The 23,593-nt window shown below is 40.1% G+C and overlaps 1 protein-coding gene across 1 annotated transcript in view; it reads left to right on the forward strand.

Annotated features, from left to right (window-relative positions):
* The first annotated feature begins 2,470 nt into the window (after positions 1-2,470).
* Positions 2,471-23,593, forward strand: part of FOXP2 (forkhead box P2) — a 553,196-nt gene continuing 532,073 nt past the window's right edge. Inside the window, exon 1 of the mRNA XM_027574472.2 lies at positions 2,471-2,732. The gene's annotated coding sequence lies outside the window, so the exon portion shown is untranslated. The remainder of the gene's footprint in view (positions 2,733-23,593) is intronic.

Raw genomic sequence — 23,593 nt, forward strand, 5'->3', positions numbered from 1 at the left:
GGGAACTTGAACTTCTCTTCCAAGTGGCCCAGACTCCTCTATAATAAACCTTTCTCGTTCACTTCCTTGAGACCCCTGGCGAGAAAGGGAAGTAAATGGGGTCGGTGTTTGGGGGGGGGGGGCGTGGAGAAGGGGGAAAAGTGGGACTTTGTAGCCCTTTTGACTGTTCAGTTACCTTTTTTCGCAAACGTTGTGGAAAGGCACATCCTCGGCTCTCCAAGGATTTCGACACCGTTTGCTCTTTTCTTTTTCAAAATAGTTTCAGGTTAATTCGGAGAATCCGCCTTTTATTTAGGCTTGTCAGTGAAGCATAAACGCAAATTACTTAAAACATGAAATTTTCCCCACTCTTTCAGAAGGGCGAGGTAGAGCCATTTGGGTCTGACGTTTTCTAATTTTAAAGACAGCTCTCTCCTCTCCCCGCTCCCATCTTGAAAAAAATCTGGGTTATTTGTCCACTATTCAACCTGCTTTTCGAAAAAGACACAATTCATAAGCAGAGTACTTAAGGACTACCTGGAGTTTAAAAGCTCACAGAAAGCACCGCAATTCAAAGCTCAACTCTCTCTCGTTCCTCGTCCTCCTGGCAGGGGCCGTCTTCCCAAGACCAGCCCCATGGCTTATTGACTTAATTGGTTTCACTAGAAAAGCTGACGGTGTGTTTACAGATGTGGGTGCCAGGGCTGCTTCCTCCCCGGGAGAACTGCGGGTTCTGAAGGGAAGAGTTGGTGCCAAGTGTGTGTGTGAGCTCGCGTCTGCCCTTTAGAGAAAGGGCGCGCTGCTCTTTGAGGAAAAGAAAGACTCAAAGGCAGAAGTTAGTGCTGCTCGCCCGTCTCCCGGGTCACCACCACCCTCCCCCCGCCCCTTCTGCCACCAGAGATGTTAAAGTTGGCCGGGAAGAAGCCGGGGGCCAGGCTCTGTTCGCAACGACCTCTCGGCTGCAGCTATTTGGAAGAAAGTTTCCGCGCCCCTCCGAACGCCACGCTCCGCGACTGATTGTCAGCTGAGCGGAGGGCTCAGGCGGCAGCTCGCCGTGAAGGCGGCGGGTGGAGGGTCGCGCAGCCAGCGGGCAGCCGAGCGGCTGGCCGGAGACGGCGGGGAGGAACCGCCTGCCTGGAGCGGGCGTGGGGAAGGGACTCCCGAGGAATCCCCCCGCTCGGGTCCCCGCCTCCCATCCAGGCCCGTCTGGTCCTCCCTCGGCCTTTCCCTCGTCATCTCCTTGGTCCCGCGTGGGCCCGCTGGCTGGGTCACGCTCCACCGACAGGAGCTGGGACCCGGGTGCAGGAGGCTGGGCCCGCGCATTCCCCCGCGCCGGCGCCTTGGCTTTGAAGTGCGCGGGGAGCGGACTCTGGCAGTTTCTTCTTTCCTTTCATTCCGGGTACTTTTGCATCCCTCAGTCACTGACAGGGCCCGTCTCGAAAGCCTCAAACCCTAAACGTCCCAGCTCGGCGGGGCCCTTCCTTCCAAGCTCCGCCCCGGCCGGCCCGCAGCCCAGCCCCACGACGATGACCCGGGCTGAGCGACCACGAGGAAGCCCAAGAACTCCTGGGCCCAAGTGAGACAGGAGCCACGACAACAATGAAGAGTGAGAAAGACACTCGGGCTCTCTCCAGCCCAGGCCGCAGAGGCGCGCGTCGTGAAAAGAAAGGCCAATCAGCGTTTTAACGCACGCCTGGGTCTCCCTTTCTGACTACCATGCACTTTTAACTCCTTGCCACCGAGGGCTTTGGATCCCTTCGAGGCTTTCTGCACTTCACGTGGAATCCCCTGTTTCATTTGCCAGCAGCTCCGTCTGCTGAGAGGACGTACTTTGGGGACTGCCAAGAAGCAGCAGACACAACTCGGCTTTGCCAATACAGCATACGGTTTTGTTCTCTCCTCCCTCCCCACCCCCTTCCTCGACGCGCCGTCTGGGCCGAGCGGGAGGAGGCGGAGCTGGAGGTGGGGAGAATGGTGGGGGTGGGGGAAGATCTGGCGCAGAACAAACAAGTTCTCCAGCGAGTTGTTTACATAGCAGGTGGACCTGACGTCAGCCAGGAGGCTCCACTGCAAATCCGAACAATATTCCGCTCCGCGTTTCCCCCTCCCTTAAAAAAGTTGGGGCACCGGGGGAGATAGGTGGATGGGGGCGACAGGCATTCTAACCGGCTGGTTCCAAACCACTTTTGGGAACAATAACAACAACCAACAATAACAACGCAAAGTGAAACAAAACAAACAAGTGGCCCCGCAGTACTTTAAAATCCTCCGAGGCGTCCCTTCCCCCACCCCGCCCCTCGGAGGAGAGGCGGCTCCGCGCGCAGTGTGTGTACAGTTTGCATTGCCAACAACACGAGCGCGCGGCCGGGTGCGCGCGCCCGCCAGCGCACACTCACACATAGACACACATACAGACACACACACAGATCCGGGTGGGGGGAGCGGCAGCGCGAGACAGCGCGAGCCTCCGAGAAAGCGCGAGACACGCCGGCGCGTGCAGCTCTGCGGCGGCCGCTGCGCCCCTGCTCGAGCCCCGCGCCACCCGCAGCCCGCCCGCGAGCGCCGGTCCCGGTTATTTATGCGGCGGCCGCGTCTGCTGGCTGCGGCTTCCTCCGCCCCCCCCTCCCCAGGGCGCGCCCCCCACTCGCGGCAGCAGCTGCCGGGACTCGCTCGTGGGTGTGTTGTTTGGGGGCTTCTGCCTCGGCGCCGCGGGTGCCACCTCCCGGGACGCTGCCCAGGCGTCCCAGGTCGCGGTAAGTTTCTTCGTCCTCACTCTGGCGCGCTGCACCTCCGCACCCCACCCCGTCCCAGCCACCTCCACGCCGGGCCGGGCTGCGACTTTACTCTGCTGCGCTCTCCTCCGGCGGCGGCGGCGGCGGCGGCGGCGGCGGCAAAGTTTCGCCCCAGCCGCAGCGCTCGGTGCGGCGGGGCGGGTGTGACATGTGTCAAATTTCGGCTCAGCGTCGGGGTCGCCTTCCGGACCCAACATCACCACTTGTTGTTCTTTTTCATTTTGCATTGTGATGGGGGAAGGGAGAATCGACAGAGGGGAGATTGCCGTTGGCTCACGTATGATTTTTAGTTTTGAATATGCAAAATATTCCCTCGTCCAGAGAGACCGCGGCTGGAGGAGAATGTGTGTCGAAACACCAGATGTGTGTTTGTTTACTCTTTTATTTTTATTTGTTGTCTCTTCCTTTTCCTCCCTTCCCCCCTTACCCCTGGGAGGAGAAACAACAGTAAAAACATCTGGCGGTTGGAAGCACACACTTTATTGATCCAACTGCTGACCTTTATTTACTCAATTGGGCAAGTGCATGCAGCTCGTCCGTCTCTTAAGTTGGGCGCTTCAGCATTAATTTAAGAAGTACTTTCCCTGGGAACTAGAGGCGGAGAGGGGACACTCCGGTTTCTCGAGTGAAGAAACTCCTGGTCCCTAGTGATGCTTCGGGATAATGGTGCATCTTGACTGCTGCCCCCGATGACGCTCTTTCCCCTGTCCACAGTTAGCAGGACCCGCTTCACGCGGGATCTCACCTAGTCTTACTTTTACTGTGCTTTGAAAAGGTCTCCTCACTCTGTGGGTGGGTTTAGGGTGAACTCGCACCTCCCGGTTCTTTAGGGAGGGAATGTGGGAGGGGCGCGGGCACCTTGCGGAGAAAGGGAGGGCTTCTCGGTTGGCTTTTACCTGTAAATCCGTGGAGGCCCCGGGTGAGCGGAGGGCAGTCGGGAGCGCGGGGTTTGCTGTGACCCCGGCAGAGCTCGGGTCCCGACGGCCCTTTGCGCTCGCCGCGGCTCACGTTCGGCGGCTGCACGGAGGGACCCACTGGGTGGCCGCGCGCGCCGCCCGCGCGTCGCCCGCGTGTCTTCCGAGCGCCTCTCCCCGCCCCGCAGGCCAGGACGCGCCCAGACACCCCGACCTCTGCGCGAGCGTCGTCGTGGACCCTCGCTTGCTGAGGGCGTTTGGGCCTGTCTAGAGCAGGGAGGAAAAGTTGCCCTACTATCCTCAGCCTCTGAGATCTCGTAGGTAAGTCTCTCAGGGCACTGGGCGCGTGGGGTGACACCGATTAGGAGGAACGGGAGGGGAAAGACACGTGCGAGTCTGGGGCTTTTGAGAGCGCAACCGGTGCGAGTTTTGCACAGGGACGACCCCACAGAGGCCAAACTGGACACTTGCTCAGGGGGATCCTCAGACTCCGGAATCCCCAAGGATCTAGACCCATCTGTGTATTTGTTTATTCAGCTTTTTAACCAACAGATTTAAACCACTTAATGGACAGCTGCTATCTGTAATGCTTCAACCCCACCCCCACCCCCATTTTCTCTCACCACATGTTGAAATCCAGTCAGTTTCTTGATCTTGAGGATTATTCCTTGAGTACTATTTGCTCCCAGGTGGGCAGGCGTTCCCGACGTGGCCTGGGTGAGTGCTGAGAACGGTCCCGGAGAGAGAAAGGGTGTGAAAGACCTGTGGGAGTGTGTAAGATGTGTACATATATAGTCATCATGGATTCAGAAGTGCTTAAAGAGCTACCTCCCCAACGTGCCCAGAGTCTACTTGGAAGAATAATTAAGTAGGAGCAGGTAAGCCGAGGGGAGAAAGTGACGCCCTGGTGTCAAGTAGCTGAAGTGGACGTTTTCCAACTGGAAGTGTTTGGAGAGATTAACTTTTAGAAAACAAAAGTTTGCCTGGAAGGCACATCTTTGCACGCTCTCCTAACTCAAATAGTTGGGCTAGGCAGCAGTGGAGACAGGAGGGGTGTGTTTAATAGCAAGTCCATGTTAGAAGTCAACACTGAGCAAGGATGAGCTTTCAGATATTTTCCTCTTCAATCTTGCATTGTGGCGTACCTCGGGAAATGTTTTAAGTTGTCAAGGGGCCTGTTTATCTTTTCTGTCACTATGAGTTATGGATAAGTATAGTCTCAGTGTAGTGGAATTTTAAAATGTAGTGTTTGTGTAATAGTGTTAAACAATTTACAATTTTGATTTATTTGTGTATACCATTAATAAAGCGGGTATAAAGTTATATACACGATGATCATTAGGGTCATAAAATTTCATTTTGGTTTTGAAGCTTTTTAAAAGTCGTTTTTTCTTTCCTTCTTTCCTTCCTTCTTCCCTCACTCCCTCCATTCATCCATCCCTTCCTTCCTTCCTTCCTTCCTTCCATTTTTTATTACTTAACTATCCCCGTGTTCAGTGGTTGTTCAATTCAGTACTTGCTTAAGGACTTCACTATTTCATTGTTACCCAAAACTAAGTGAAATAAATGTTTAATTGTGATTAAGTTACTAACTTTTAAAGAAGAGACTGGAAACCTGATGATACATCCCTGTAGGTAAGGGAGAGAGGACACTCAATTTTAAAAAGATCAGCATAAAGTTCACTATTGGAACACTTTTTACCATTCAATTTAAACAGTACAATACATGCTTTGTTTTTATACATTGATTATATGTTACTATTGCACTACAATGGGTACTAGAATAATCAAAGGAAATTATATACAAATAACAATTATGAGCTATTTTTAACTGTTTATCAAAATTTCTCAACTTATATTTTGGGATTCAGAGTGATGGAAATTTTAGACTTGAATATTGTTTTCATAGAATGCACACTCTGGGTGGAAGGAGACCTTTGCATTAAGACATGAATAGATTTATTAATGGTTGTGTCTAAATAAACTGTCATCAAAGTTTTATTTCTTTGTACTGATGATAGTACAGTGGTTTTGCTTTTACAAATAAAATAAATCCTTGTAATATTCTAAAAATCTAAATAGGGGGAAATTGTTGTATGTAGCACACATAAAAAATAGGAAAAAAGGTGAACTTTAAATTTACAGATAACCTGTAATGAGAAGTTCTATTCCTTTTGTACAAGCAAGAATTTAAAAACACAGACCAACTCTCTTTGCATAGCTATTGGAATTATACTTTATGAAAAGTATATTTAAATATGTGGAAATAACTTCATGGTTTGATTGAGACTCGTAGGGCATATAACAGTGTAATGAACATAGCCAGACAAATTTACCAGACATTTTTATTTCAAGAGAAAATGTGAGGGATATGGAACTCAATTACGTAAAGGGCATATTATTTGTGATATTTTTAAGGATTTATAGCTGGCTCTGCCTCATCACCCTTGTCTATTTCTGTGTTGTTAGTCTCATGTTAGATCAACTATTAGTTATAATACTGATAGAAAACTGAATGGTGGAAGTGGTCACGTATTTTCTGCCTCTCTAAATTAAATCAGAAGGAAGCCATTGACTTGTAAGAAGACAATGTCACTGAGAAGTTCTCTTGACATGATTGTTGCTAGACAAAATTACAAATCACTGTTGAATTCAGAAATAATAACAATTTCATTACAATTACTGAATACTAATTCTTGACCCACTCAAACTATTTTTTTTCTTTAACTTTGTGATAGATGATAGTACTCTTAGTGATAAATGAATGGATCCCAAATGTTCTAACCAGTGCCCAGAATCATACTGCCCTTTGAATAAAAGAAATCCTGTTTCTTAAATCAGGCCCAGTGAGAGCTTAAGATTTACATAGATTTTCAAAGTAACTTTAATTATGTACCCCCTGATAAATAGAGTTCTAACAAACTTGATCAGAACCAACCCAGAATGACTGTTGCTTATTTTCTTAAGGGTCTTAAAAAGTAATCCAGGTGCTTGCAACTTTCCTTAAACATATTCCTGTGCTTATGATTCACAGAGAATCTAATGCCTAAATCAAATGTTATATGCCATAGTTTGCTTTAGTTCTATTCCTTCTTTAAATGATGTAAATATCTTCTTAGATCCAACTTTGATATCTCTTCATATACTTGGCCTCCAGTCATATCACTTCCATAGTCTTTATCAAGTAAAATACTTTTTAGGTTCCTAAGAGTTTTTTCTTTTTTTTCTCCATGAGGCTTAAGTCTTTTTCATTACGTTTTTATGGAGTTCTTCTAGAACTTTAGCTTCTTCATTTGTTTTTCAGAACCTGCAAGTGGACCCCATTAATATTTCTTTCAGCAGCCTAACTAAGCATAGTTTGGGGGGTATTGTCTAAAATTACTATTACTTTTTTTTTCTTAAGCTCAGCATTGCTTATGTGAAAATTCATTACTATTGAATTACATAAATTCTCACATAGTAGAATATTATTTCCTGTGGAATATTCTTTCCCTGTGGGTATTCTTACCTATTAAAATAAATGGGTACTTATTTCCATTTGCTGACTTACTTTTGCCTTGTCATTGCCTCTGATGTATTTTTGTGTATAGTCTTTTGCTCTGCTCAGTGTATTTATCCATACCCCACCCGCAATTTTCCAGACAAAACAAACAAAAAAAGAGAGTAATTTTGGTGAAATGTGAGGAACTGTTGTGACTAAAAGGTTAATGTTAGAACATTGAGATGCTGAAGAGGTCCTTAAAGAAGATTTAGATGCATTATGTTCCAACACTATTAATATTAAAATGAAAAAGTAAACCTATATGTATGTGGTGACTTATTTTCAGTATGTATTAAAACTCTTTCTCTCTATATAGATGCTTCAGTAATTTGCTGTTTTCTCGGATGTGGTATTACTAAGTATTATTCTAATTCTTAGGAGCATAATTTCAATTTTATAATTGGAGTGACTGGGAATTTGTGTTTACCTATACAGTTTTTTGCCAAGCAGCCAAATTAAGAGTATCAGGCTCAAAAATGAGGTATACTGTTATCATCCCCATTTCATTTTCAAAGCTACATTATATTTTAATGTTTTGCAGCTTTGGATCCTAATACTTTTTCATTTTGTAATTATGAACTTTGTTTACTCTTTCTTGTATTTCTTCACTTGTCCAACTTGCTTTCTATGAACAATTGAAATTCTATACTACTTCAATTTATATAATTTTATCTAAAATTTTATTTAAAACACATTTTCTCCATAAATTATTTATGCAGGCCCAGGTTCAACCTTGTAAATTCCTTGATATTTGAAATATGTGTTCTTGGACCTATACTCTACCAATGTAATTCAGTTTCCCATTCAGTTGTATACTTCCCTCTTCCTACAATCTACCAGGGTCCTCTAGGACATACCTTCTTCCCATGATATTGACAAATACGTCTTCATTCCTGTCTCTGTGGCAAATTATTTTTATTAGCAAAAGCAAATAAAATTTAAGTGTTGTAAAAGCGCATTGCTGTGAAGCAAATGAATCCCCAGGGATTTAAAAGCTCTCAGCATTTTTAGTTTATTAACGTTCCTTAATTTCTCTTGATTTCTATTTTGGAAGGCTTAAAATATACTTTGTGGAAGACAATGTTGATTTAAGATTTATTTAAGTTTTTAGTGTTTCTTTTTAAAGATCTTTCGAACATAAGCCTAAAAGATTTATACCATGAGAATGTTATACTTTTTTTAAGGAAGTTAAAAGAAATTAACTTTGAATTCCTCAAATAAGGCATGCTACTAGAAATAGTGTAAAATTTCTGTGGTATTCATTTCTTTCTTCTCAACTTTTATAATGACATTTTCTGTGAGAGTTTTTTTGTATTATTTTAGTTTTGTATGATCTTGGTACATATACACAACTACAGCCATCATTTTGCAACTTTTTCTCAATTTAAGAAAATAACAAACTTTCTTAAAGGGTATTTTAGGGGGTAAGAAAAAAATCAGTGGTAGACATATTTCAGAGAAAGCATTTATAAAATTTCTCACTGGCAGATAGCGAGGAGAAACTTATAGTACACTAATCCAAATAGCTTAACATCTTAGCATATGTAGACTGTCATAAAATCATCTCATTTAAAAAAAAGATCCCCAACATCCTTAAGAACTATTCCTCACCATTACTTCACCCAAAGTTATGTTCCAGGATTTGGGTGATCTATATCTGTATGCCTCTGGCTAACTCTTTACTTTCTTTTTTGTCTTCGATTTTTTTTCCCCCTTTTCTCGGTCTGCCTTTAGTTTTGCTAAGTGCCCCCCCCCCAAAAAAAGTCTTGTTTTATACATCTAGCTGGTACCACCACTGCTACCTGTCTGAGCAGATAGACACCATCATGTCCTCCCTGAATTGTTAAATAGCAGTATCTATTTATCTCCCTCTTCTCTCTCTGGGCACCACGGTTTGTTCCCCACACAGTACAGCGATCTTTTAAAAATATGTGATTATGTCACTCTTCTCTATAAACTTTCCAGCAGCTTCTTATGTCCCTGAGAATAAAAGACAAAGACCTTATATAAGTCCATGTTATCTGACCCCTGCTACCTATCTGACATTCTTTCCTAGCATTTTCCTCTTGTTCAGTCAACTCTCGCCACACTGGCTTTCTTGGTATTTCTGAAAACAGGAGAAGCTGATTCCAACCTCAGCTTTTCTCTGTGTTCTCCGTCTGAAATGCTCTACAATCGGATATCTTCACAAATTTCATGTCGCTGCTCAAACATATCCTTATGGGAGACGACTGTCCTGTATCAGATAACAAATCCTCATAGATCGTGCTTTGCCACCTTTACCATACATTACTTTTCCCCACAGCACCATCGTCAACTGACATTTTAGAAAGTTGTTTATCATATGTCCTCCCAATGAGAACATAACTTTCCATGGAGCCAGGGATTTTGTTCTCTTCAGTGTTCTAACCAATGCTTAGAACAGTGCCTTGCATTAGGTAACAGCTCTAAAACTAAATGAAAGAATGAATGAGTTGTTGGAGGTCCAAGAAATTACTTCTGTCTACATCATTGCCTCATTTTCTGTGTGACTGAAATTACTTTTCACCTTACTTTTTCATCTTACACTTATTTTATACCATATCACATTTGGGAAAACTGTTCACTACTGTATTGACCAAGATGTGGCTCTGCTCTCTGGTGGACCTACTTCAAGTTCAGTATTTTGTGTCTCTTTTTTATTCCGATCTGAGAAACAATATTACATTTAACTTTTGAAAGGTGTGAATGGATGTTTATGTTTCTGGACAAGAACAAATGCTCAGTAGTTGAGTGCTACAATATAATAATGCTTAGTACAGTCAAAATGACATTTAATCATGTTATTTCATAATTATATCTTAATATGAGTAGCATAGATAGAATCCATAGATATTTCTAAAGGCTACATTATGGATACAACATTGGCATACGAAGTATTTCTCTGGGGAAGATGGGAGGAAAGGGGTTAAGCCAAGTATCTTCTGAAAACCTTTAGAAGATTTAGATGGCTTTCCTTCTTTGTGTTGGCACATACACCATAAATTTACAACTTCTCTTTTGTCTCATTCTTCCAGTATCTATCCTTAAATAGAACAGATGGAGGATTTATGATTTGATAGAAGGTCCCTCTCTCCAAATTTAAAATCTCACTCTTGAACTTGCTCAAATTGCTTTTGGATACCCATAGCTAAGGTATGGGTAAGTGATACAACTTTCCATAAAACATCATACAAATACATATATTATTTTCTTTTTAAGTTTTTATTTAATTTACATTTCATTAACATACAGTGTAATATTAGTTTCAGGTGTACAATCTAGTGATTCAACACTTCCATATATCACCTGGTGCTCATGACAAGTGCACTCTTTAATCCCCATTGATTATTTTCTTATAAACCTAATGCTCTATAGATCTCCCTCTCACATATTATGTCCATATTTGAAATATGCACTAACTTGCTCAGCAATTTTATTTTAAATATCTTGAGACGAGGGAAAGGAGTCTCTAATCTTTTCTACTGATAATGAAGGAGGAGGGCTCTCTTCTTTGCCTCCCTTCTTCTCATTTTTCTTTTTCCCTTCAGACTGAATTCTGAAATTTCTCAAAATCATTCTGATACTTTATTATACCATCAGTGAATGTGTAGCCCTTGGAAAACTGTGAAACAAGGCAAAGTGGGCTTTTATTACATAATTACCCCACTTTTACCTTTTTAAAAAATTACTAACTTACATCTTCTGCTACTCTTCTCTGGCTCCTTAGACACCCAGTGCCCTCATGTTGCATCTGGCTATTCTAGTGTATTCTCCTTCCCTTTCTGAGTCAGAAATTTTGTATTAAAGCACTTCTTTAGTAATAATAATGCATGTTAGAATGTGAATGAAGATGGATCCTTCTGGAAAGTATAATTATTATTGCAGCTAGTAAAATAGTTGGTTTACTATGCAGTGTTCTGTGTTAAGTGCTAGGAGACTTGCATTCTGGTACTTGGTCTGTCTATAACTATTGTGTGATGTTGGGTAGGTTATTTCCTCCAAAATTAAAAAGAGCCTGGATTAGTTTTTAGATTATTTTCAATTAAACTGTTTTTTGAAATACATAGAACCAAATTTGAAGCTGTGAACATGTTCTCCCTTTACAGCCATAAAAACACATAAATGAAGGAACGGAAGAAAAAGATAAAAACAATTAAAACTAACAACAGTTACCACAAATAACTTGCTTATGCAGCTCAGAGGGACTCAGTTAAAATTCAAAAGTATTATTCTTCTATTATCTTAGCCCGCTGGGTATTTTCACACCACTCCTCCCCTTCTCTGTCAGGAATGGAGCCTCCCCTCGTTTAACCAGAACACTAAAACAAGCAGAGAAGGTAGAGTGGACATGGGGTTGATCATGTTTGGGTTAAGAAGAATAAATAACCACCTGGCATTCTCTCCCCTGAAGTGTGTGTCATTAACTTTCCAAAATATTAATTTCTTCACAATTTTGCTTTGGTCCTGTGCTCATTCATATATTTAGCTCGAGGCGTCACCAATCCAGAAATAAAGTGTGGAGTTGGATAAGCTGTTTGATAAACTTTGTCTTTTAAAATTAGAGCTCCCCTTTTTGATGGACTTCACACACACAGACATACATTTTTAGAACCCACATAAAATGTCGGGCTGCCACATGGTCCAGCCTATGCATTGTGCTGCTTTAAAGGAAACACAACTCCCAGCTACAGGAATACTACATACCTTTGCTGTAGTTTGGCTTAAAGGGAGTGACACGGTTTTATACAGTGTGCCACATAGGAAGTTTTGCCCCAAATCTCTTGAGGCATCTTTCTTCTTCTCCTGGGTACTGCTAAAAAGTTTTTAGAGCCTCATCTAGATCAGTCCTTCACTGCTCTGCTGCCCCATCCACCCGTTGTGCGACACATACAGTCATACCAAGTCTATATACCCCATGAAGTGTGCCCTCCCGTCATGCAAAGTGTGGTCTCTTTCTTTATTCTGGCTGCTTTTCTTGTGGCAATCAAGGTTTGTCTTTATGCAGACAAACAAGGAGAACAGCAACAAAGATTTCTACTCAGAAGGTAAGGGATAATAAGTCCTGGGAGTTTCTAGCAGTGATGTAAGCTTGCAAACCTGCACATTTCAATGTGTTTTTACCTTGTCATATGTTATAGAGAATGCATATTCCTGTAACAAAAATAGAATTCATTGGACAGCCTGACTTTGTGTTGTCCCAAATAAAATAATTTTAAATCTATAATTTTGATCAATTTGTAATATTTACTTCCGGAAAAGCATGCTTTTAAGTTATCTTATCCTTCTAATTCTTTGCTCTTTTGTAATTTTCATAAATGTCCAACTATCCCTTACCCTACATGTCTGTTGCTCATACTATTCCACAAACAGAAGAAAGGCAACATGATCTGTTATGTCTAATGGGTACTTGATTTTACAGATTTGTTCTCTTCTATATCCTTTTAATTGTATCCTGAAAATGTATCATTTCCACTGGGCTGTAACAATTCCAGATTCTAAAATATGACTGAGTACATGCTTACACATATTGCTATATTAAAGGAACATTGTTATAAGTTTTGTTTTCATTTTGAGAGACAATTTGTTTTTCTGACTATGTAAGATCAAATTTTAAGTGCAAATGTACAATGAAAGAGAATATATGGTAACAAGCTATGAATACAAAACTAAGAAAAATATTTAATGTTTATTTTCTTATTCCTAGGATTATGTTTCTTATGAGAGGATATTTAAGAAATGGATTGTGAATGAATAATTTTATTTTTATATGTTAACTATTCATAAGACAGTAAAAATATACTGGGTTATTTTTAAAAAACGTATCTGGCTATACATTTGACATTTCATTTTAAAATAATATGTTGGGGGGCGCCTGGGTGGCTCAGTTGGTTAAGCGACTGCCTTCGGCTCAGGTCACGATCCTGGAGTTCCAGGATCGAGTCCCGCATCGGGCTCCCTGCTCAGCGGGGAGTCTGCTTCTCCCTCTGACCTTCTTCCCTCTCATGCTCTCTCTCTACCATTCTCTCTCTCTCAATAAATAAATAAAAATCTTAAAAAAAAATAAATAAAATAAAATAATATGTTGGGGGCACCTGCGTAGCTCAGTCGGTTGAGCGTCTTGACTCTTGATTTTGGCTCAGGTCCTGATCTCAGGGTCCTGAGATTGAGCCCAGCAACAGGCTTTGTGCTCTGTGGGGAGTCTGCTTGGGATTCTCTCCCGCTCCTTCTGCTCCCCGCAGTGTTTGAGTGCTCTCTATCTCTCAAATAGATCTTTAAAAAATAATAATATATTGGCTATTATATTGTAGAAATGATTCTGGTAATTTTCTTTTATGTGTCTATTTGATGACACAAACCGTATTTTAATTACTCATCATTATAAAGTTGTTTTAAGCTCTTTAATTTCATTCCTTTTTTTATTAAAGATAATTTATATATGATAAAATTCACCCTTTTAGTGTAAAGTTCTGTAAATTTTGACAAAATAGTTGTGTGATCACCACCATAGTTAAGATATAGAACAGTCCCATCATGCTACAGAATTTTTCCATATGGTTTTTAGTCAACCCCTCCTTTTATCCTCCAGGCCCTGATAACTGCTGATCTATTTTCCGTCCCTATAGTTTTGTCCTTTCAAGTCTTTTTGGGGGGCAAATTTTTACACTGTATAAATTTATGGGGCCTAGTGTGTTACTTTGATACATTTGTATATTATAACATGATTGCCGTTGTAGTGATGTTTATCATATTACATAAGTGTAGTACCATATTGTTATCTATATTCATTATACATTAGATCTCTATGGCTTATTTACAAGCAAGTTACAAGTTGGCACCCTTAAATAAAGTTGGTCTTAATCTCTAACCCCTATCCCCTGGTAACCACCACTTTACTTGCTGTTTTTTATAAGTGTGACTGTTTTAGATTCCACATAGTAATATCATACAGTAATTGGCTTTGTCTGACTTATCTCACTTAGCATAATGTGCTTAAGATCCATCCGTGCTGTCACAAATGGCAGGATATGGGACACCTGGGTGGCTCAGTCGCTTAAGCGTCTGCCTTTGGCTCAGGTCATGATCCCAGGGTCCTGGGATCAAGCCCCGCATCCGGCTCCCTGCTCAGTGGGGAGCCTGCTTCTCCCTCTCCCTCTGCCTGCCTCTCCCCCTGCTTGTGCTTGTTCTCTCTCTGTCGAATAAATAAATAAAATCTTAAAAAAAATGGCAGGATATCCTCCCTTCTTATGGCTGAGTAATATTCCATTGTATACATATACCACATTCAAGTCTGTCCTATAAATAGAATCATACTGCATGTAGCCTTCGGAGTCAGGCTTCTTTCACTTAGCATAATGCGTTTGAGATTCGTCTGTATTGTTGTGCTGTATTATTTTTTCCTCCACAGTAATATATTTGCTTGTTCCCATCATAGTTTTCTTAGGAGTTTAGAATTCTCTCATTTTCCATTCAAATATATTTTTATATAGCCTCAAATTTTATTTTGCCTTATGAATTGGCATGGCTTATAAACAAGAGACTTTACTGGTTCATCATTTCTAAAAATCAGTTTTGGGGTCTTTACCATAGTTCTCTTCCCTCGCTCCTGCTCCCACCCCCGGTCTCTCTCGCTTTCATACTTGCCTGCCTTTTTCCCACAGGTGTTTACTGTTCATGTCTTTTCACTCCTTGTCATCTGTTTGTTTGGAGTATGTAAGACCCATTCAGGTAGCTAGTTCTTAAAGATGAAAGAAGCTCATCATCAGTTGTTTAATAATGCTTTTCGTTTATTCATTCACTTATTTGTTTATTCCTCAATCACTGATCATCCACTAATTTCTGTAAGTGGCAAAAGAAGTAAGAAGAATCAAAGAACCCTAGAAGTGAAAAGAGGCTTTGAGATCATGAAATTAACTTTCCATCCTCCCTTCCAAGCCAGATGAGAGATGGGGCTAGGGTTTCTTAACCAGGAGCCTTTGTCAAATTGCCTATGGGCTGTAGTGTGTGGAAAGGGAATAATCAAACAGGTAAATCAAAGGGTCAGATGGGCTGCTAAGAACAAATTGTCAATTCGAAGGGGCTAGCTGGGCTGAAGTGGAACAGAAACCAAGGAGTGAAAGATAGCAGTGAAAACAGACAAGAAGCCTGGAGAAATTTCTGGTGGGTTGGCTTTTGTAACAGACAAGAATTGAGGAGTCGAAAGACATCTGGATGTGAAGGAGGTGATCCCCATGGCCATAATTCTGGCTAGTGGCTTTCAGAAACTTCCATGAATGAAAAATTTGTTATCTTAACATCCAACATTTGAAAAAATTTAATTCTTTTGAAGTTCTTCCTTACACTGAGTTAGGATCAGCCACTTATTTCTAGCTCTACTCTTTGAATTTACACAGAGTATTTCACATCAATAACTTTGTAGATGTCTGAAAGCTTTCATTTCCAATAAATCTTATCTTTCTCAAGCTAAAGAAGTCTGTTTTTCTCCATTATACTTTATATACTATATGGACTTATTTCATTCTTCACAGTTTTGATAACTTTCCTCTGGGTATGCTTCTGTTTGCCAGAGTTTCCCTTTAAAATGTACCCAGAGCTAAATACCACACCAAGAGTGCGGCCTGGCTGACGCAGAACACGTTGAAAATTTATCTCCATTTTTTTTCTCTCTGACCTAATAGCAATTCATTTTTTAGTCATGTTACATTGTTACTAGAATTGTAATTCACTTTATATAAGTTGCCATGAGTAAACAATTTGAATAGTTTATAAAATAGGATTTGTGGGACACCTGGGTGGCTCAGTTGGTTAAGCAGTCTGCCTTTGGCTCAGGTCATGATCCCAGGGTCCTGGGATTGAGTCCTACACCAGGCTCCTTGCTCAGCGGGAGCCTCCTTCTCCCTCTGCCTGCCGCTCCCCCTGCTTCTGCACTCTCTTGCTCTCTCTCTCTGACAAATAAATAAAATCTTTAAAAAAATAGGATTTGTATGTCTTTTAAATTCTTCTTTTACAAAGTTTAGTTACTCAACATGTCAAGATCTAAACAAAATCCTGATTCCGTTCCATGTGTTAGCGATTGTGTTGTCCATAATTTGATTAATACATTTCTGTAGCTCTATTTGATTATTTATAAAAATATTGAGCAGAATAGGGTTAAGAATGGAGCCGTTACTAAAGTTAGTGAACATGGTGGGTTCTTTCGCTTGTCATTAATCCTTTGGATGTCATTTTTTACCTACCTGTATATATAGTAAATTAATCTTAATGGGTAGCATTCATTGAGCAGGTAGTTTAAATAGGCATTTTCTAAGCAATTTGTGTGCGTTAATTCATTTAATCTCCATAATACCTTTATAAGGAGGTACTGTTATTTCCCCATTTTACAAATGGCAAGCTGAGTTGTGAAGGATCTGAAATTTCACCCTCCTTGCAAGCTAAAAAGTAGCCAGCACTGCTTTGTGGATGCTTGTGGAAGACCCAAGACTTTGGGGTCAGAGACAGAGGACTTTATTACCCCTGGTACAGCAAGCAGTGTGCACTTCTTGATTCTTTTTGGTTCCTTGCACCGCCCCTCCCCTCCACCCCCCCACCCCGAGTCCCCCACAGGAGTTCTGCAGAGTGGCTCAGATTCATGCTGCACACTCAGTGAGTTATATCACTGATGAGGAATGCCAAGTTTAGGAACCCAGGTCTTTTATAACAGGCCATAGGTAAACTTTCTCTTTGTTCCATAGGGAGGTACTGTATCTGTCTTCAAAGGCTATTTGCTATACAAACATTTGTGGAAAGACAGTCTAGAACAAAAGCTACCAGTGCCTCTGCTCACAACACATGTAGACACACAAGAGACCCATGAAATTTGCCTCTTCTCCCAGATATTAAGAAATTTCCCCCAAGTAGGGGCACCTGGGTGGCTCAGTTGTTAAGCGTCTGCCTTCTGCTCAGGTCATGATCCCAGGATCCTGGGATTGAGCCCCGCATCGGGCTCCCTGCTTTGCGGGAAGCCTGCTTCTCCCTCTCCCACTCCCCCTGCTTGTGTTCCCCCTCTTTCTTTGTCTCTCTGTCAAATAAATAAATAAAATCTAAAAAAAAAGAAAAAAAAAGAAATTTCCCCAAATAATAAGTGGACATACCCCAAGTTGGCCATGAGACACTTTTCTCTATACTTTTCTTGGTCCAGCTATTATATAGCTCCTGCATTTCTTTGATTCACTCATCTAGTAGCATGTCAGAAAAGGAAACAGGTTTGGCATGGCTTATTTTTAACAAATCCATGGCAGGTTTTTTTTTTTTTTCTTTAAGTGCTCACAAACCATCTGTTTAGTAACCTGTTCTAGAATTTTGTTGAAGAATAATGTCAAGATCACTGATCTTCATTTTCTAGAATCCTTTTACCCTAAAAAAATAAAATAGCACTTGCCCTTCTTATGTATTATGCCTGCTCTCCTGTTTGTAACTCTTCCGGGTTATCAGTATCGTTCTAACATTTACTTTTAATACCCTGTGATTGTCATCCATTGGTCATGCATACGTGAAGTTATTTGAAGTGTTTCATTTTTCTCTTACTAATTCCTGAGCTTTTATTTTCTTATTAATCATATTTGATTTTCCATTTTGGTTACAACACTTTCCTTTTTGGTGGAGAATGTAAAAACCACCTAAGATTCATTTCAGTTATCTGATAATATACCATTGTCACCAAACAGTAGGCTCACGTCTTCTTTAATATTTTTTCCCATACCTAAGTAAGATCTTGAAGTGTTCTTAGACCTTTGTGGGGGGAGGAGGAGGTTGCTTCAACACATTTTAAGTATTTATTAAAGCTTTGAGTCATGTTTCTGTACTATTCCTTGCCAGGTGATTTTACTTCCGAGGTCAAATAATCCTTGTATAACTCTGATTTTTTTAAGCTATTTTCTAATTTTTTTTCTTTTTAGTGGCTTCTCAGGATGGCCATAGGGCCATAACTTCACTTTCAGTAACTCATCATTTCATAGATATTGATCCCAAGCCATTTTTTATTTTAGAGTTTCATGCCAAGCCATCATATATTAGGGGAAGGCAAATTTTTTCTGTAAAGGGCTAGATAGTAAATATAGGTTTGGTGGGCCATAGGTCTCTACCACAGCTATTCAACTCTGCCATATAATTTAGAAGCAGCTATGAACAATACCTAAATGAATGAATGTGGCTGTGTGACAGTAAGGTTTGTTTATGGACACTAGAGTTTGCATTTCATATAGTTTTCATATTTCACAAAATTCTTCTTCTTTTGATTTTTATTCAACTGTTTAAAACTATAAAAACCATTCTTACCTCATAGATCATCCAAAATCAGGGAGTGAGCCACTTTTAGCCCATGGATTATAGTCTGCTATACACGCGCGCGCGCACACACACACGCATATAAATAAATATTCATATAAATGTAGACATAGTTTTTTTTACTTATGTTACTAAAATCCATGCCACATTTGTTCACTAGCTTGGAATTACGAGCTTAAAATTGACGTGGACTTCTAAGAATTCTGTGACAAATTCTTTCATGAGAGTTCTTCCCTTTTTACTGCTATTCAGGCCAAGGTAGTAATTTTCCTCATTGCTTCTTAAGCTGTCAGAGAGAAGAAATTATTTGTATGCCAGTAATTTATTAGATGTGCAACTTTTGTCATTATGAGTATCACAGTATAAATCTGGAGAATAAAGTGCAATGATCAGGTGAGTCATGAGAGATCTAGATAGTGAGCCAAGAATGTCTTTCCCATGAGTTTTCCAGAGGTCAGGGCAAAACAAAGATGTCAGGAAGGTCCCCACACAGGTTGAAGAGTCATGAAGCATCACAACTTTAAGTATGAGACAAATCTTTGGCACAACTCAAGAGCTTTTTATGTATGCTGGCAAGTGAGGGTATGGGTAGACCAGAGGCCCGGGGTACAGTTAGATGAGTGAAGTATCTGGCTGGAATGGGAAATTTGAAAACTGCTCTCAATCAGTCAGATGGCTATTTAACTAGATTTGCCCCTGTGCCTTTGTGTAAAGAGGATCTCCTTCTGTATTTACTTATGATGACCCCGTAGCTAGGTTTTTCTGTTTATGTGTTCTGCTGTTTCTTTATTTATATTTTTTAGGTTAACTAAAGCCAATCTTGCAGAGTCTGTCTTGGAGAATGTTCCTATTCTTATTTTTGATGTAAACTTTGTAGATTACATACTCATAGCTGGAGGAGATGGGAAGATGGATGAAAAGACTAAGAATGAGGAATAGTTCTTTTCCTTGATGTTCTTTCTTCCTTGCTGTGGGCTAATCCACAGTACTCAGCTAACTAGATTCTTTTTTTTTCCTGTTTCAGAATACACATCTCTCTTTTTGACAGGATAACATTTGTTACTTTATCGTGTGAAAGAGTTGTAATTGAACAATATCATTTCTGTTTTTTTCTTGGAATTTTAATCCTTTTTTGCTTCCACTATTCAGTATTTTGAATAAGCAATTTGTGATTTTTGATGCCCACCTAACTCATAATACCCATTCCTCCTAACCTTTCCCTGTGAACTCATTTGAATTTTCCTTGTTTTCTTTGACCTAAGAGTACTTATGTGAACTCTTTTCTTGTCATTTTAAGCTCAGAAAACGTATCTCTGTCATATAATATTGAATTTTTGTGAAATATTTTAATTCAGAATTATATGAATTTTATATTTCTGAGTATTAAACATTTTTGGGTCATTGGCCTAGGTGGCTGCCATGTTATTGAGTGAGAGTCCTTTTTACAGTGTAGTGTGTGCTACTTTACCAAAGTCATCATCAGAATCACTTTCAGAAGAGAGAGGTTTCGAATAAAGCAAGAAAAATACAGGCCAATCTCTTTCAGAGTTAAGGCAACAGTAAATGAAATATTTATGAGTCAGGGCTTGGCTGTATGAGAAAATACAGACAAGCCTGTGGTTTCATTACATTACTTACAGTATTTGTGTGACCTAAAAAACGGAAAGTGCAAAAAGACCTAATGCAGTCAGGTAGAGGGGCTGCTGAGATATGCATCACTAATGAACTGCTCTGGTCTTCCTTAGGGAGCCAGGTACTCTTTTTATATTTTTGAAAATGCTAATAGCAAACGAGGAAATGCAACTAGAGGTAAAAAAACAAAACAAAAAACAAAAAACACACAAAAAAACTTGTTTGATGACATAGGTGATATAAATTGAAGAAAAACTTAATTGGAAAACTATTACTATGTCTATTTATAGCCCTTATTTCTATAAATAAAGAGCTATACTGTTATTTGTCATTTTTAATCAAATTTTCACAAGAACATTTAGTCATTTTAGTCAATTTAAATTTCAATATGTGGTAGTAAAAGTTAAAGTAAATTTAGAGTGTTTTTTGATGTGGCATTTGAATTCTCCCTTGGAAAATACCTATGAAAATTCTGACAAACCAAGCTAAATATATTATTAGTTGAAGAAATTATCTGTGCTGCTAGAAAATAGAAACATTTATTCAAATAAAGAGCCCTTATATGTTTTAACATAGTTTATATAATGTTATAGATGATGCTGTTGAGGAAACATAGTAAGTATAAATAAGTGAAAAATTCATCTGTGATAATTTTGCTGGTTATGAGAATTATTTGGCAAAAACTGTTAAAACTGTTATTTCCAGGCCTAACCTGGATTGGTCTGATTCTTTAGTAGCCCTGGAGAGGGGCCAGGAGTCTGCATTTTTAGAAAATATGATTTAAATAAGGTGGAATGAAGACCACACTTTTAGAAACACCAGAGTAAAATGTTACATGGCATTTCTAAAGCATTTTTTTAGGGAAAATAGGGAATAGAAATAAAACCCAGATTTCACTGGTCGTCAGAAATAAAACTGATTTAGAATATAAAATATATAACTACTCCTCTATAAGAATAAATTAATAATCTCCAGAGATCTAACAAATTTTTACTTCCAATATTTTTATTGATCCAGTGAACATTTTGAGTTACTATTACTAATCTAAAAAAACCTCAAAAAACTACAATGTCACATATAGAAAACAAATTGTAGAAAGGAGAGAATACTATTAGCTTCCTTTAAAATAAGAGACAAGTGGTGGGGAAAGAGAGAGAATAAGAGAGAGAGAGAGAGAAATATAGACAGGGGTGGTTGTTTGTGGTTAAAGCCTGGGGTATTTAAGTTTGTGAAGTTTTAAGTTGCTTTTGTGACATTTCGGTTAAAATAAAGTTTTTGGTTTTTGTCTTCATTGAGCTCAACTTATGCATTATCGCAGTGGTTGACTTAAAAGTACAGAAAATAAAATGAAGATTATCAAAAGTATTTCAGTAAGTCTTTTTCAATCAAATGTATTTGACGTGTAGTCGGTTTGTTAGTTTGGCTGTTTAGAATTGGGAATAATTCTTCCCAGAGAAAGAGAATGTTCTAAATATCGATTAATTTGCAATGGGAAAACTGATAGAAAATTGTGTTCTAATACTGTATTGAATACAGAGAATTAATTCAGCTTATTTATTTTAAATGCTTGGGGTTGGTGACCTAGTTCCTGAAACTCTTCCCAGCCAGCTAACGGGCTGTTTTTTGTTTTGCAAATTCCCCACCTCCTAGGAGACTATCACCCGGTTTCTGAACCTAGTTCCTCCAGTTTCCCTCAGGAAATGGGTCCTCACATACAGTTGACAGAGAGCAAGAATTTGCAATTTGAGGTACAGCTTTGGGTTTTGGGGGTGGGCTAGACACTTGAGCATGACATTCTCATTGTATAAGATGGCTGATGAAGACGGTAGAAAAGGAAATAAAGGGGGAGTGAAAGGGAAATAGGGCTACCTTACCTTTTGCCTAGCAGTAAGCATGCTGCCTGGGCAGGCTTGGGGTGCATATGTAGCAAGGGAAAGTGGTGTGCTCATGGATGCCATCTTCAGGATACAGTTATAGCTGGACTGCACGGGTAGTGCAGGGATCCAGAGCCAGAACCAGTTGGTTAATCCTCTCACTTTTTAGAGCATTAACTCTCTTAACAAGCCCGAAGAAAGCAAAACAAAAGCAGGGGGAAACAAAAGTGAGACTGCTAATCTTTTTATTGCTGAATTCAGATATCTACCCAAAGCTCTGTAATGACCTGACTATGCACACTTGAATAGCAGTACTGGCATTTCCTATTTGTAAAACATTTTCTAGCTAATAAGGCTCTTATATTACCTAATTGGATCATTAAAATAATTCGGTAAGATAATTAAGGCAGATATTATATTACAAGATCTCTGCAGATGAGAAAATACTAGCAATTCTTATTTACCCAAGGTTATATAGCTACTAAATAGTGAAGCCCAGAGCAAGTCCTTTCCCTCTCCCTAGACTAGTGCTCTTTCCTCTGTGTGTACTACACTGCTTCTCATGGATTGGGCATCCGAATCTTCAGAATGCCTGTTAGATGTTAACTGCGTGGAGGGCAAAAGCAATGTCTTCTATTCCTTTTGTAGTTCTTTGTAGCATGGGTGCACACAGTGGAGGCCCAGCAGGAATGTTTGTCAGTCGAGATGTGGGTTTGACACCATGGCAAGAGGAGGGCTTGGCATTAGACAGATGGAGAGCAAATCCTAAGCTCAGCCACATGCTGGCTGTGTGATCTTGGGCAAATTATTTGATCTCTGAACTTAAATTTCTCATCTGTAAAATATGGATGAAAATTCTGTTTAAAGGTATTATTTGTATGAGTTAAAAATAATATCTGTAAAGATCCCCACATAGTAACTGCCAGATAGTAGATGCCCTCCCTTCAGTGATGACTGTGGATCTTATAACTGCCTTTTTTCCTAGCTCCTCCCCCCACTATTTTTTTTTTTTTTTTCCTGCAGGAGTATTTTGTTTGTCAGCTTTGGTTTGTCTGTTTTTCATCTTTAAAAAAAACAGTGCCAAGGTTTAAGATTGGGGCAACCCATTCTGCTATGGGAGTATCTGTCATACCGGGCCTTGTGAATTCTGAGGAATGGGAAGAAAGGAAAATATGCAGTTTACCAGAAGCAAATATATCATGTTCCTCATTTTCTTGCCTCCTTTGTTCAGGCAGTTAAGTTACTTTAGAGGAAAATCTGCCTTTGTGGATGTGCTCAGAAGTCAAATAACTATCTCTGCCTGAATTAGTATATCCTTGGAAGCTTGAAACCTGAAACTTAAAAATTAATTTTGAATTTTGTTTGTGGTATTTGCAAGTGAAGTTACAATTGTTTATTCATGAAGTTCTCTGAAGCTATTAGATGTGGCAAAAGGAGATGTCCATTTTATTTTAAGATTGTCTCAGCTTTATAGTGTTTTCTTTTTTATATTTATCAAAGCCTTAGACTGTATTGATTGGC

Source organism: Zalophus californianus, chromosome 12 (assembly GCF_009762305.2).
Source record: "Zalophus californianus isolate mZalCal1 chromosome 12, mZalCal1.pri.v2, whole genome shotgun sequence".
NCBI classification, from domain to species: Eukaryota; Metazoa; Chordata; class Mammalia; order Carnivora; family Otariidae; genus Zalophus; species Zalophus californianus.